Genomic DNA, 12,614 nt, shown 5'->3' with positions numbered 1-12,614 from the left:
ACGTTGAAGCCCTAACTCCCAGTGTGGCAATATTGGGAATAAGGAAATAATTAAAGTTGAATGAGATCATGAGAGTGGGATCCTGATCCAGGATGGTTAGTGTCCTTATAAGAAGAGATACCAGAAAGTTCACTCTTCTCTTTCCATACTCATATATGAGGACACAGCAAGAAAGCAGCCATGTGCTAGTCAGGAAGAGAGTCCTCACCAGAAACAGCATGTGCTGGAAACTTGATCTTGGAATTCCAGCCTCAAGAATTTGAAGAATATTACTTTCTGCTGTTTTAAGTCATCTGGTCAAAGGTATTTTGTTATGGCAGCCCAAGCACACCAATACGTCCAGTTTAATTAGATGTCACACCAACTATTTCCCTAAACATTTTTTTTTTTTTTTTTTTTTGCCATATTGGGTCTTAGTTGCTGGGCGCAGGCTTTAGGGGTTAGTTTGCGCTGGGCATGTGGGACCTTAGTTCTCCAACCAGAAATCGAACCCACATCTACTGCGTTGGCAGGTGGATTCTTAACCACTGGACCACCAGGAAACTCTCCCTCTAAGCATCTTTGATCCAAAGTCTCCTATTTCTGGGATCTTGTGGTACTAGGTACCATGTAAGATTTCTATTTTTGATTATTTGATCAACATCTGCCTGACATACTAGACTGTAAATTCCATGAAGGTTTTTATTCAAAGCTGGTTTTATTCAAAGCTACACACCCAGAACACAGTACACAGCCAGGTACGTAGTAGGTACACAATACATATTTACTGGGAAAGAGATTGGTGGGGGAACAGACAATCCCTCGGGCTGGAGGGTTCTATGGACATTCAAGTTCATCTCTGGTCCACCAGCACCCCTCTAGCCCTCTCTATTGACAAAGCCTCACATTGTGCCAGTGCCAAGAGACATGTTAGCAGAATTCAGCTCCAGCATCACAAAGCATGGCAAGGAAGGATAGATTGCAAGGAAGGATGGATTTAGAGCAGAGAGACAATAAATTGGCACAACTGGACGCAGAACTTTACTTAAAACGATGGATGGGACTTTCTTTTTAACCTTTGAGTTCTCATCATGCATCAGACACCATGTTAATAGCAACATGTGGATTATCTCATCCAATTCTCACAAAAATGTTAGGGGGTTATGTCAGTTACTCGAGCTCATACAGCAAATAAGTGGTGAAGACAGGATTCAAACTTAGGAGTTCTGGATTTAAATCCTATTTACTTACACACTACACTAACTGCCTCTGGGGGATGGGAATGCCTCTGGGATTTTTAAATTCCAGACTTTTTAAAGGCAACATAAGGATTAACTATGAAATGAACTATGGGGCTTCTCTGGTGGTCCAGTGGTTAAGAATCCTCTTTGCAATGCAGGGGACACTGGTTCAATTCCTGGTCCAGGAAGATCCCACCTGCCACAGGGCAAATAAGCCTGTGGGCCACAATTACTGAGCCTGCGCTCTAGAGCCCATGCTCCACAGTAAGAGGAACCGCTGCAATGAGAAGCCCGCGCACTGCGACTAAAGAGCAGCCTCTGCTCACACAGCTAAAGAAAGCCGGCATGCAGCAACGAAGACCCAGGACAACTGAAGATAAATAAATTGAATTTCTTTTAAAAAAAGAAATGAACCATGTACTGTTGATTAAGCTAAGGGGTCTGTCACTACCCTGGTTCTATAGAATTCTCTTCCTTCTAATCCTCGGTTCATGGCTAGTTACTGCCTTCTCTGTGCTCTGAGGCACTGTGATAACCTCATTCTTGACAAGGAGCCGGCATAGAAATCACGGAGAATGTTTTACCTTCTCTTCCTGCAATTGTTTACAGCTCAGACTCCCACTTGTGATTCTATGGCACTGGCTACTGCTCAGAGCTGTGCAGTGACCGTAGCATTTGAGTAGCCATTGTTAGAATGCTTTTGGTTTCAACTAATAAAAAAAATCCAGCTCAAGTTAGAATCGATAATAGAGGGAATGCATTGATTTGTGTGACTTGATTGGTAAATGGGATTCAGGTAAGCTTTGGTTGGCATGCCAACACTCTTTCTCTTCAGTTCTTTCCACTTTTCCTGATTTCATGGGTTGGCTTCGTCTTTAGGCTAGCTCTTCTCATTGTCACAGAATAGCTGAAATGGTTCCTTACTGACACCCAGGGAGGGAGTGAAGGCTTTTTACCCAATTGTTGTGAAGCAGTAAATATTGAATACTGATAGGTGTAATCCTGGGTAAAACGTCTCTCTTTGCAGCAATCAGTACAAGGTATATTGTGCAATGGACTGTAGTCTGTCAGGCTCCTCTGTCCATGGAGATCTTCCAGGCAAGATTACTGGAGTGGGTTGCCATTTCCTTCTCCAGGGAATCTTCTCAACCCAGGGATTGAACGCGTGTCTCTTGAATACTCCTATATTGGCAGGTGGGTTCTTTACCACTAACACCACCTGGGAAGACCAACAGTCAATTGAATTGAAGCTCTACACTTGCATGTGGGAGATGGGGGTCCAGCCCACCCAAACTGCCTCAGGGCTGTACAATGGGAAGTGGGGTAGACTGGATGTTAGGAAGATGCATCTGTCAGGATAGGCTAGGTTTTGCTTTGTTAACAAACAAGCCCTGGCCTTGCTTTTCAAACAGCAAAGGTTGGTTTCTTGCTCATACTACATGTCTGCTTGGGTCTATGCCACGTTTTTTCACTCCAGGACCCAGACTGATGGAGCTGTCACTTCCTCAAGCAGGGTCTATGGCTGTGGCTGAGGGAAAGAGAGCATAAAAAACTGCTTTCTAGCTCTTAAAGTTTGGGCTGAGAGTGATGTGCTTCTACTTGCAATGTATGGATCAAAACAAGTCCCATGGCCACTCCTGACTCCAAGCTGTGAGGTAGTATAATCCTATCATGTGCCTGGGAAACAAACCAGAATTATCTGGTGACGTAACATTAATGTCAACTATCACAAAGGGCTTACGGAGACCACCCCAGCTTTTCCCTACTTTTTACTGGGAAAAAAAAAAAACTTTGTTTTGATTGCTATATTTTAAAAAAAGAGACCTTCATACTGTGCAGAAATCAGGTGTTTTCCTGATTTCTGATCAAATGTCTCTCAGTTATTTTGCCATTATGCAGAATCAATGGATCTGTGAGGGACTTCTCTTAAGATACCTCCTCAACTCAAAATAATGCCCTTTTTGTGGTCTTGATCAACACAAGTGGATTCCTAGTGAAACTCGTGACTTGTAAGCCGACCCCCACTGTTCTGGGGGAGGGGGACACCTGACTCAAATTGGGCCAGTTAGGGCCTCTTTTCTGGGATTTTGGAATTGGAATGATCGGGGATTTTTCACGTCTCTCATGTCTCTCCGGGTCATTGGAAGTGGCTGGGAGATAGATTTCCCATTGGAAGCAGAGGAAACAACTTTGCAAGGAGAGTCTTACTGGCAACTCTTGCTATGCTTCCATGTCATCCAAAAGCCCAGCTGGGTTCTTGCTGCTGGCCTAAGAATCCACTCCCACCTCCCCGTCCCCACTTCCAAAAGCTTTAAGATCAGTTCCCCTCTTGTTTTCCTTAAACTGGGTTAATGGGTTACTGGTAACTTGCAGCCAGAAAACTCCTAATCGATACATGTTCTTTGCCTCTGGAACCGGACAAAAAGAAGTCACAGATGTAGCCCATTCCAGTAAAATAGAGGTCAGGTTGTAGTTCTATTGCATCAGCTGTATTTCTGGCAACTTTTCGGCTTGAGATAGTTCATCCGAATGTGAGTGAGTGCAGGTGACATTATTATATGGATCACCTGGAATTCACTTAAAACTTTTCGTTTTTTTTAAAGGAGAATGATTTGTCTCCCTGGGTAAACATTATTTGCCACATACCTCCCAACACAGATATTAAGTGCACACTATTTCCTCTGCCTGAGGTCCTCTCCTCTTCAACTCTTTAGACCCAGCCTCAGTGTCACCTCCTCTGGGAAGCCTTTCCATGCTCTCCTATATAGAAAAAATGATGTTCTTCTCTTTGCTTTCCAAAGCAGTTGACACATACATCTAGTGTTACATATTTTCTTCCAGAAGTATTTCTTTCCATATCTGGCTCCTCTGAAATATCAAGCTCCTCGATGGTTGGGAGAGTGCCTTGTTTATCTCTGCAGCCCATAGTGTTGAGTTGGAATAGATGCTCAGAAAAGTTTGTTGACTAAGTGGGAGTTTTAAACGAGAGGGCCATACCCAACGTACAGTCATCCCTCAGTATCTGTGGGGGGCTGGTTCCAGCATCTGTTGTGGATACCAATATCCATGGATGCTCAAGCCCCATAGTTGGCCCTCCATACCCCTGGTTCTGCATCCTGGAATTCAACCAGCCATGGATCGTGTAATATGGTGGTTTGTCTTTATTGAAAAAGATCCACGTCCTACACAGTTCAAATCCATGTTGTTCAAGGGTCAACTGTATATATATTTAACTCATTAAAGAAATATTTATTGAATATCTCAGCATGTCAGGCCATGTTCCAGATGCTGCAGATGGGTAACACAAAGTTCCTGCTCGCAGAACGTTACAGATATTATTTAGCTCATTAGAACATGAGGAAAAGTAAAAATGATGGGAGAGAGTGATGGAGGTTAGGACTTGCTGTTTCAGTAGACTATTCTGGGAAAGTTTCTGGGGAGGTGACTTCTGAGTAGAAGTTTGGATGAAGGGCACATGCCTTTCTGATATCTTGGGGGAAGAAACAAGTACAAAGGTCCTGAGGTAGAAGTGAGCCTGCATGTTTCAGGAGCAGGAAGGTTAGTATGGAGGGAAAGGATTGAGTGGGTGGAGTGGATAGAGATGCAACCAGATATGTGGGAGAATGTAAGGAGTGAGGGGAGGAGATCACTTAGGATCTTGGAAGCCCTCGAAAAAACAAATTTTAATTTTTGTTTTGAGTGAGATGGGAAGCCATTGAAGGCTTTAGAAGAGGGAAGTAGGTTTTGACTTAGGATTTAATATAATCTCTCTGGCTGTCTCTGATGGCAGAATGGAACCACCGAGAGTGGTTTGGAAGTTATTGCAACATTCCAGGAGAGAGAAGATGAGCGCTCAGATGAGGATATTTTAAAGGCAGAGCTGACAGAATTTGCTACTGGATTACATTTGGGATATGAGAGGCAGGGGCTTTCCAGGTGGCTCAGTGGTAAAGAATCTCCTGCCAATGCAGGAGACATGGGTTCAATTCCTGGGTGAGGAAGATCCCAAAATGGCCACCCACTTCAGTATTCTTGCCTGGAAAATCCCATGAACAGAGGAGCCTGGCGGGCTACAGTCCATGGGGTCACAAAAGAGTCAGACACCACTGAGCAGCTAAACAACAACATGATAAGAAGAAGAGTCAAGGATGATTTCAAAGTTTGGCCTAAGCCACCAGAAGGATGGACTTGACCTTAACAGAGGTGGGGAAGACTGTGAAAGGAGCAAGTTGAGGGGCGAGTTCCACAGTTTGACTTTGGACATATCACATTAGATATACTGCTCAGTGCTTATGGTTATGTTCACTAGTTTTCAGGATCTGAAGCTTATGATGCAACCTGAAGTTAAAGTCAGCTTTGTTTCCTGAATACCAGGCACTGTGCAGAAAGCTGCCTGTGTGCTGTCATTTAATCCTTTCAGTCATTTCTACTGGCTTGATTACTGATATGTTCATTGCTCTTTTATGGATGAGAGATTAAATAGCAAAGTCATTCAGCCAATTATTAATCTGCCGTATATGGCAGATGTGAGATTCCAACTCTGGTATGTCATACTGGAGAGTGCTCGCTGTTTACTGACCCCTAGATTCTAAAGGTGGGGACCACTTTCTGAGCATATTTGCTACAGACTTGGGACTCCATAAGAAAAAAGGTGCCTGGAACGTGGGCCAAAAACTCAGAAAAGGGATCACCTTTACCCCAGCTGTCACAGGTTACACAACAGAAGCTGTGAAAAAAGAGCTTTGCTGTACCCGAGGGGGCTAACTGATGTGCTTGAAAGTTCTCAAGTACCTGAAGACTTAACGGAAAGCAGTCATCAGAAGTCGTCCTTCTTGTTAAGAAACAGAAGAGAGAAAAAAAAAAACTGCGGTAAAGTTTTGGTGGGATAAAAGAAAAACCAACTCCCAGGCGATGCTGGTTGGGAAATACTGAACTGAGAAGAGAGGGGCGGGGCAAGGGTCAGGGTTCCCAATCCAGCTAGCATCCTTTTGAAAGTGCAGCCTGGCGTGGCCTTTCTTTGGTGGTTCTGTAGAAAGCCCAGGACACGGAGTACAAAAGCCGGGAACCTCCGGGGATGCAGCATCCGCCCCTGGTCCCCCCTCCTTCCCCGCCGGGTTCAGCCTCGGCGCTGAGAAAAGCGGGAGCGACGCCCGCGCATGCGCCCGAGGTAAGGTCCTCTCTGCGACGTCAGGGGGCTTGCGCCCGCACGAAAGCCCCGCCCCTCCAGGCGCCGAGGCGACCTGGGCGGGGGGCCTCGGGCCACGCCCCCAGCCGAGCCGAGAGCGGCCGAGCGGAGCCGAGCGCCTCCGAGTGCGGCCGGGCCGAGCCGAGCGGCCCGGAGTCGGTTGGTGCAGCTGCGTCCCCGCCGCCCAGCCGTCCGCGGCTCCGGCGTCGCCGCCGCCGCCGCCTCCGCGGGGTCTGCGCCGGCCAACCGGCCGCCCGCCCGGCAGCCGGGAGGGAGGCCTGGAGCGCGGGGAGAGCGGCCCAGCCGCGGGCGCCGCCGCCGCCACCGCTGCTAGGTGAGCGCCCGCCTCGGCCCGCCGACCCCGTGTGCCCCCGCGGCTGTCAGTCCCCGTGTGTGTGTGTGTCTCCCCGCCTGTCAGCGCCCCGTGTCTGCGCGCGCTCCTCCCGCCACGCCTGGCCCCCGGCCCGGCCCGCAGCGTCGCCACCCCCGCCCGCTGCCCCGGGTCTTTCTGTCAGCCGCCAGCACCCCCTGGCCGGGAGGCTCCGCCCCTTCCCCCCGAGGCCCCGCCCCCGCCCATCTGTCATCACCCGTCCCCCCCCCCCCCCCGGCTCGGGCGCCCTGCAGGCGTGAGGGTGCCGCTGCTCTCGAGGGGTCCGAGCAGCCCCCCGTGGCCACACGACTGCAGCTGGAGGATCGCGGCGGGGCGGTGTGGGTGTCCGCAGATGCCCGCCGGACCATGCGATGGTGCGTGTCGGTGTGAGCGCCGGGTGTGAGAGCCGCGTGTGCGCCCTGTAGCCGGGAGGGGAGCGCGGCAGGGTTAGGGGGGGCGGCCTGACCGACGTGGGGCGGGAGATGCCAGGCGACCGAGAGCCACTTGCCCCAGCGCCCGCGGGCCCGCTGCGTCCAGCGGGGACGGGGCAACCTCGGGCCTCTGGTCCGCTCTGCCGGAGAGGCAGCTGGACCGGGACTCGAGCCACTTGGGGTTTCAGAAGACTCCTCCCTCCTGGGACCCCCCCCCCCGCACCTGCCCTCGTGAAGGCAGCGGAGCTGGGCTCTGGCACCCCGGATGCCGCAAGGGGCACGTGAGCGGAGTTTGGGGGCTTGTGAAACCCTGCGGGTTTGGGATTTCCATTCAGAGACGCCTGTCGGAAGTGATTGAGGGGTGGGTGGGATGTGGAGCTTAGGTGGAAAGTGTTTTGAGAGCTTGAGTCATTTTGAGTTGCGTGGTTTGCATTTCTGAGCAGTGATTGCCCTGTGCTTGTGCCCTGTGAGAAACTGTTATGTGATGTAAGAGTTGGGGGGGGCGCTGGTGTAGACCAGGAGGGAGGGCACACTCCTTTCTGTTTTTATCTGTGTCATGTGGACATATAGTATATTTATTCATGAGACCTCTGTACAGCCTGTTTTAAAAAGGGTTACAATAGTTTCCATTTACCGATTCTCGTGTATGCTGTTATCTTCATGTGCTTTATTTGCAATAACTTTGTATTGCGATATTTCAAAACTAAGAGAAAACGCGTCCTAAAACAATTGATATTTTGCCGGATAATTCTCAACCACTGGGAAAGAGCCAAGAGCGCACTTCATTAGCTGGAACAACTTATTCGGGCTTAATTTGTTTCTAAGAGACACACAGTGGAAAAATCCAGAAGCGGCATAGTAGTAGAAGAGTGTTAGGAAATTAATGAAAAGGACCCTTCTACTGCTGCCTTGGAAAGATGGTATCAAAGTTGCTGTAGAGCACAGTGCTTCTATGTAATGATAAACATATTAACCAAGTTGGTTTTGTGACCTTGGTATGTGGCATGGTGCTTGATTTGTGTAGTGCTTTGTTATAGGAAAACATTGCATGGGAAGCAGGGTAATTTGGGGGAGAAAATGATCCTCTTTTTTTTTTTTTTGGTCATATTTAAGTAAGATTTCAAACCAGGGCATTCTGCTGGTGGAGGTGAGTTTTTAAATTTTCTATGATGACATCAAAAATTACAAAAGTAACTCACGTTTAAGGCAGAAAACTAGAAGAAAAAAAAAACTAAGGAAAGTTTAAGAAAAAAGCCATCATCCCACAAATCATAGTAAACCACCCTTTCGTATTTATCCCTTTAGTCTTTTGTTACCATATGTAAGTATGTTTTTCTTACAGAAATACTACTGTACTGTAAAATTGTGTTATGGTCCGCTTGTTAACACTTAACAAATAGATTGTGAGCAGTATGTCTTGTTTTTGTAAGAACTTGTTCCTTTTCTGATCCTTTTAAAAAAGAGATTAGAATCTTTGCTTAGAGTGCTCCAACAACTTCCCATCTTAAAGTAAAATCTGAAGTCCCTGCCATGGCCTTTGAGGCTGCCTCCCTGTCCTCACTTCCAGCCTTGCCCGACAGATCTCTTTGCTGTTGCCTAAAAACTTCAAGCAAACACTGGCCTTGGTGCCTTTGCATTTGCTCTTGTGTCGGCTTGGAACCTTGTTTCCTGGATACCGTGGTTCTTGCCTCAGGTCTCTGCTCCCGTATAACCTTTTAGTGCCTTTCCCTGACCACTCTGTGGAAGACCCACCTCATCTCCCTGTCCTCAGTCAACCTTACTTTTTTTCCATGGTACTTACAACTACTTGGTAAATACCAATTTATTTGTTGGTTTACTGTCTCTTTCCCCCCATTAATCTGTTAAGTGTGAGGTTTTTTTCACTGATGTATCTTTAGAGTCCAGAACCTGACACATAATAGGTACTTAATCAGTATTTGCTGAATGAACGAATGAATGGATGCTCGTTATCCATCCATTCATGAGACCTTCCTGGAAGCCTCCTAGGCTCTTAGATAGCCATATCATGAAGTGGGATAACAATCCTTTAAAAGTCAGAATAGGCCTCTCCTTTACATATCTGAGGTGAAGAATTTCACGGTGTGAGGCTTATGATCTTAAAAAGAATTACAGTCTTGATTTAACTTGCACAATTGAGGGAAGGAAGAGTTTTGGCCACTGTTACTGACTTTTCTTCTTATGCATTATCCCTTATGTTACACTGGAAATCTTTGAAACATTTCAAGTATTCCAGTGGTGTTGACAGCTATGATTTTGGTTTGGTGGTTCTTAGTGATAGTTTTAGCCTCAAGAGCATAATGAGTTTTTTGTGTCAACAGATACCCAGAGATTACAGCTTTGTTGCATTTTCATCTGAGGAGCAGCTGTTATATTTACTTATTTTCCTGGCAATTCTATCCTTTTCAGCTCCCTGCTTATCAGTTTTTGGATGGTCTAGCAGGTAACTTAAGGTTTTTTTTAAAAAACATTTAAAAATAAATCCTTGATCTCTTGAGCCTTTTACATTTCTCATTTGACTCCTGAACTGTTTGAAAATACCACTTTCATCTTTCAGGACAAAATCACATCTGTAGTAAAACATATAATTGCATTTCATTATAAGGAAGGGGAAATTTGTGTATTGAGGCAGAATTTTAACAGAGAGAATAGAGTGTGAGTGTAAGGTTTTTAAAGGCTTGAATTTCAAGCAGGCAATCTTTAATTTTAATGAGTTTTTGAAAAGAATCCTTGCTATTGCTCTAAAGGAAAAGAATTCCTTTGAACACAATCCAAACCGTCAAAAAGTTTTTTTTTCTAATGTTTCAGATATATTTGGGGGAAGAAATCGTAAATGAAAAATTTTGTTCTTTTAAAGGAAGGCCTAAAGGGAATGTGTTAAGAATTTATTTGTATTTGTTCCATTGGCGTTTATTAAGCACGTCGTTGGGGCAGCCATACAAGCACGTTGTATGGACTGCATTACCACGTTTAGTTTTAGATTACCTGCCTGATTTGTTATTATTTATTCCCTTCTCTCACTTGGCTACCTCCCTTCTCTCATCAGATTCTCTTCCTAAGAGATCTCATCCATTCCCAGGACTCTCTTACCCTCTGGATGCAGATGACTGCCTCAGTTACAGTTCCTGCCCGGACCTTTCTTTGGTTCTAGATTTACAGTTTTAACTCCTGCCTCCTTACTCTTCTCTCCTTGCAGGCTCACAACGATCTCAAACTTCACATGCCCACAGTTGATCTCTCAGTCTCTCCCTCTCAAGCTTCCAGATTTGTATTCTTCATTCTCCATCCCTCTGCCCTCTCTTCTCCTGCCTTCTCCTACCCCCAGCCTCCCTTTAGTCAGCACTGTCCGTGCATTCATTGTTTAGCTGGAGACCCGAAAGTCGACCTGGATTTCCCCCCATTCCTCAGCCGACATCTAGTCCATCGGTGTGGGCTGTCGGCCTGGGCTCCAGATACTTCAAGCTCTCCCTCCCCTTCGTCCTCCTCATCCAGCTACCATCCTCTCTCTGCTGGGTGACTGCCCCAGCCTGCCGCCTGGTCTCCCAGCTTCCACTCTTGCCTTCTCTAACCCATTCTCCTCCTGCAGCCAGCGAGCCTATCAGACCTTGTCCCCTCGAGCATCCTCTGCCCATTTCGAGGCCTGTCACCACCCTGAGATCCACGTCCACACTCGGGTGCCAACCTCTGCCTCTTCTCCACCCTGCACTCCTCACTCGCCATGCTCCTGTAAGGGGGAAGTACTGTCGGTTCTTCGCAGTGCCAAGTTCTTCTCTTCTGTACAGCACTTCCCTCTGCCTGGCACTGGTCCCTGGACTCTTCTAGGAGAAAGGCCTTCTCTGACATCCGGGCTCAGTGAAAATGTCCCTTCTCAGAGGGGATCCTTCCCTGATCACCTCTTTACAGCAGCTTCCTCCTCATTGTCCCCTCTCAGTACACATGCATTTCCTGCTTAGTATGTCACCAGAATTCCAGGTATTTCATTCAGATGTTTGTTTCCCTCTTTATGGTCCATTCCGCCAAGAGACTGCAAGACCGAGAGGGCAGGGACAGCCTTGGCCTATTTATGGTCCAGTCTGGGCCCCGTCTCTGTGTAGATTCCACTAGCTACAGGTCCCGGATACCTTTTGAATGATGAAATGATTGTAACAGCCAACCTTTTTTGAAATTTTGTGTCAGGTCCATGGTTAAGTGTGTTCACACATTATCTCTCAACCTCTGGGAGAAGCTACTAAGGTGGTGATGGTTATTACTTATCATTTTTTGTTGTTGTTTTGAGAAAATTGAGCTTAGAGAAGTAACTTTTGAAGTTACAAAGCTAAGAAAGTGGTGGAGCTAGAATTTGGATCTGTATGGTCTGACTGTAGAATCTTTCCTCTTATTCTTTGCTGCCCTCTGATAAGAATGTAGGAATGAATAAGTAAACATGGAACATTCTGTGAGATTAATATTGGGTGGTTCTTCATGTTTGTGTTTCTGAGCATACATTGTAGCATAAGAAACAATGCTTGTGTTAGGGTTGTGCATTTCCTGGAAACTTTCTGGTAACAAGCACTGTGCTAAAGCATATAGATTAGTTTGTGTTCAGGCTGTTTTTTTTTTTTTAATAAAGATTTAAAATATATTTATTTATTTATTTGGCCATGCTGGGTCTTAGTTGCAGCGTGCAGGATCTAATTCCCTGACCAGGGATCAGACCCAAGACCCCTGCACCGGGAGTGCGGAGTCTTAGCCACTAGACCACCTGGGAAGTCCCAGGCTCTGTTTTAATTTTACCTCTGCCACTTACTAGCTCCAAGCCCTTGGGCAAATTCCTGAACAGCCTAAGTCTGTTTTTTTGTTTTTCAGCTGTAAATGGAGAAAAATAATATTTCTTATCTCACAGGGTCATTATAAGTAGCATAATTATACACAAAGAGCAATTAATGTTAGCTATTAATATTATATGGAGAAAAAAAAGTTAGGACTTTTAGCCCCATTAACAAACTAGAGTTAGGTTAAGAGTGAAAGACAGACCATAATTAACAGTATTGTTTCACTGACTCTGGTTTTGAGTTTATAAAAATTATCAGGGAATTAACTCTTTGGCTTAGAATTTATAATCATTCTGTATGCAGCTTTTGTTTGTATTTAGTTAAATGCTTGTAGGTAAGAGAGTTTTGTTTTCTTCTTTTTCTTTTTAGACTCCTACCAGTCTTAAGATTCTCAGGGTGAAGGGATCTTTTGAGAGGGTGGATTTTTTTCTCCCCATTCACGACTGTTACAGCTTACTTCAGTAATGATTATCACCAGGGAGCTTGCTTTAAATAACCAAGCAAACAGTAGGCCCAGCACAGGCACGGATGGGCTTGGCAGCCCTTATGATGGAATAGCTGTGCATAGCTGTGTTTTCT

At 46.1% G+C, this 12,614-nt stretch overlaps 1 protein-coding gene across 3 annotated transcripts in view; it reads left to right on the top strand.

Moving 5' to 3' along the window:
- The first annotated feature begins 6,534 nt into the window (after positions 1-6,534).
- ZHX3 (zinc fingers and homeoboxes 3) overlaps positions 6,535-12,614 on the top strand; it is a 110,816-nt gene continuing 104,736 nt past the window's right edge. For 2 of the 3 annotated variants that reach the window (XR_014073115.1, XM_081556916.1), the window contains exon 1: positions 6,535-6,739. The gene's annotated coding sequence lies outside the window, so the exon portion shown is untranslated. Of the gene's footprint in view, positions 6,740-6,996; positions 7,150-12,614 lie in introns of those variants that run through there. The other variant, XM_081556918.1, reaches the window with a different exon arrangement.

Source organism: Giraffa tippelskirchi, chromosome 13, assembly GCF_054371585.1.
Source record: "Giraffa tippelskirchi isolate mGirTip1 chromosome 13, T2T-mGirTip1v1.2.pri, whole genome shotgun sequence".
NCBI lineage: Eukaryota > Metazoa > Chordata > Mammalia > Artiodactyla > Giraffidae > Giraffa > Giraffa tippelskirchi.
Note: the sequence above shows the minus strand (reverse complement) of the source record. Positions and strands in the feature narration are given on the sequence as shown.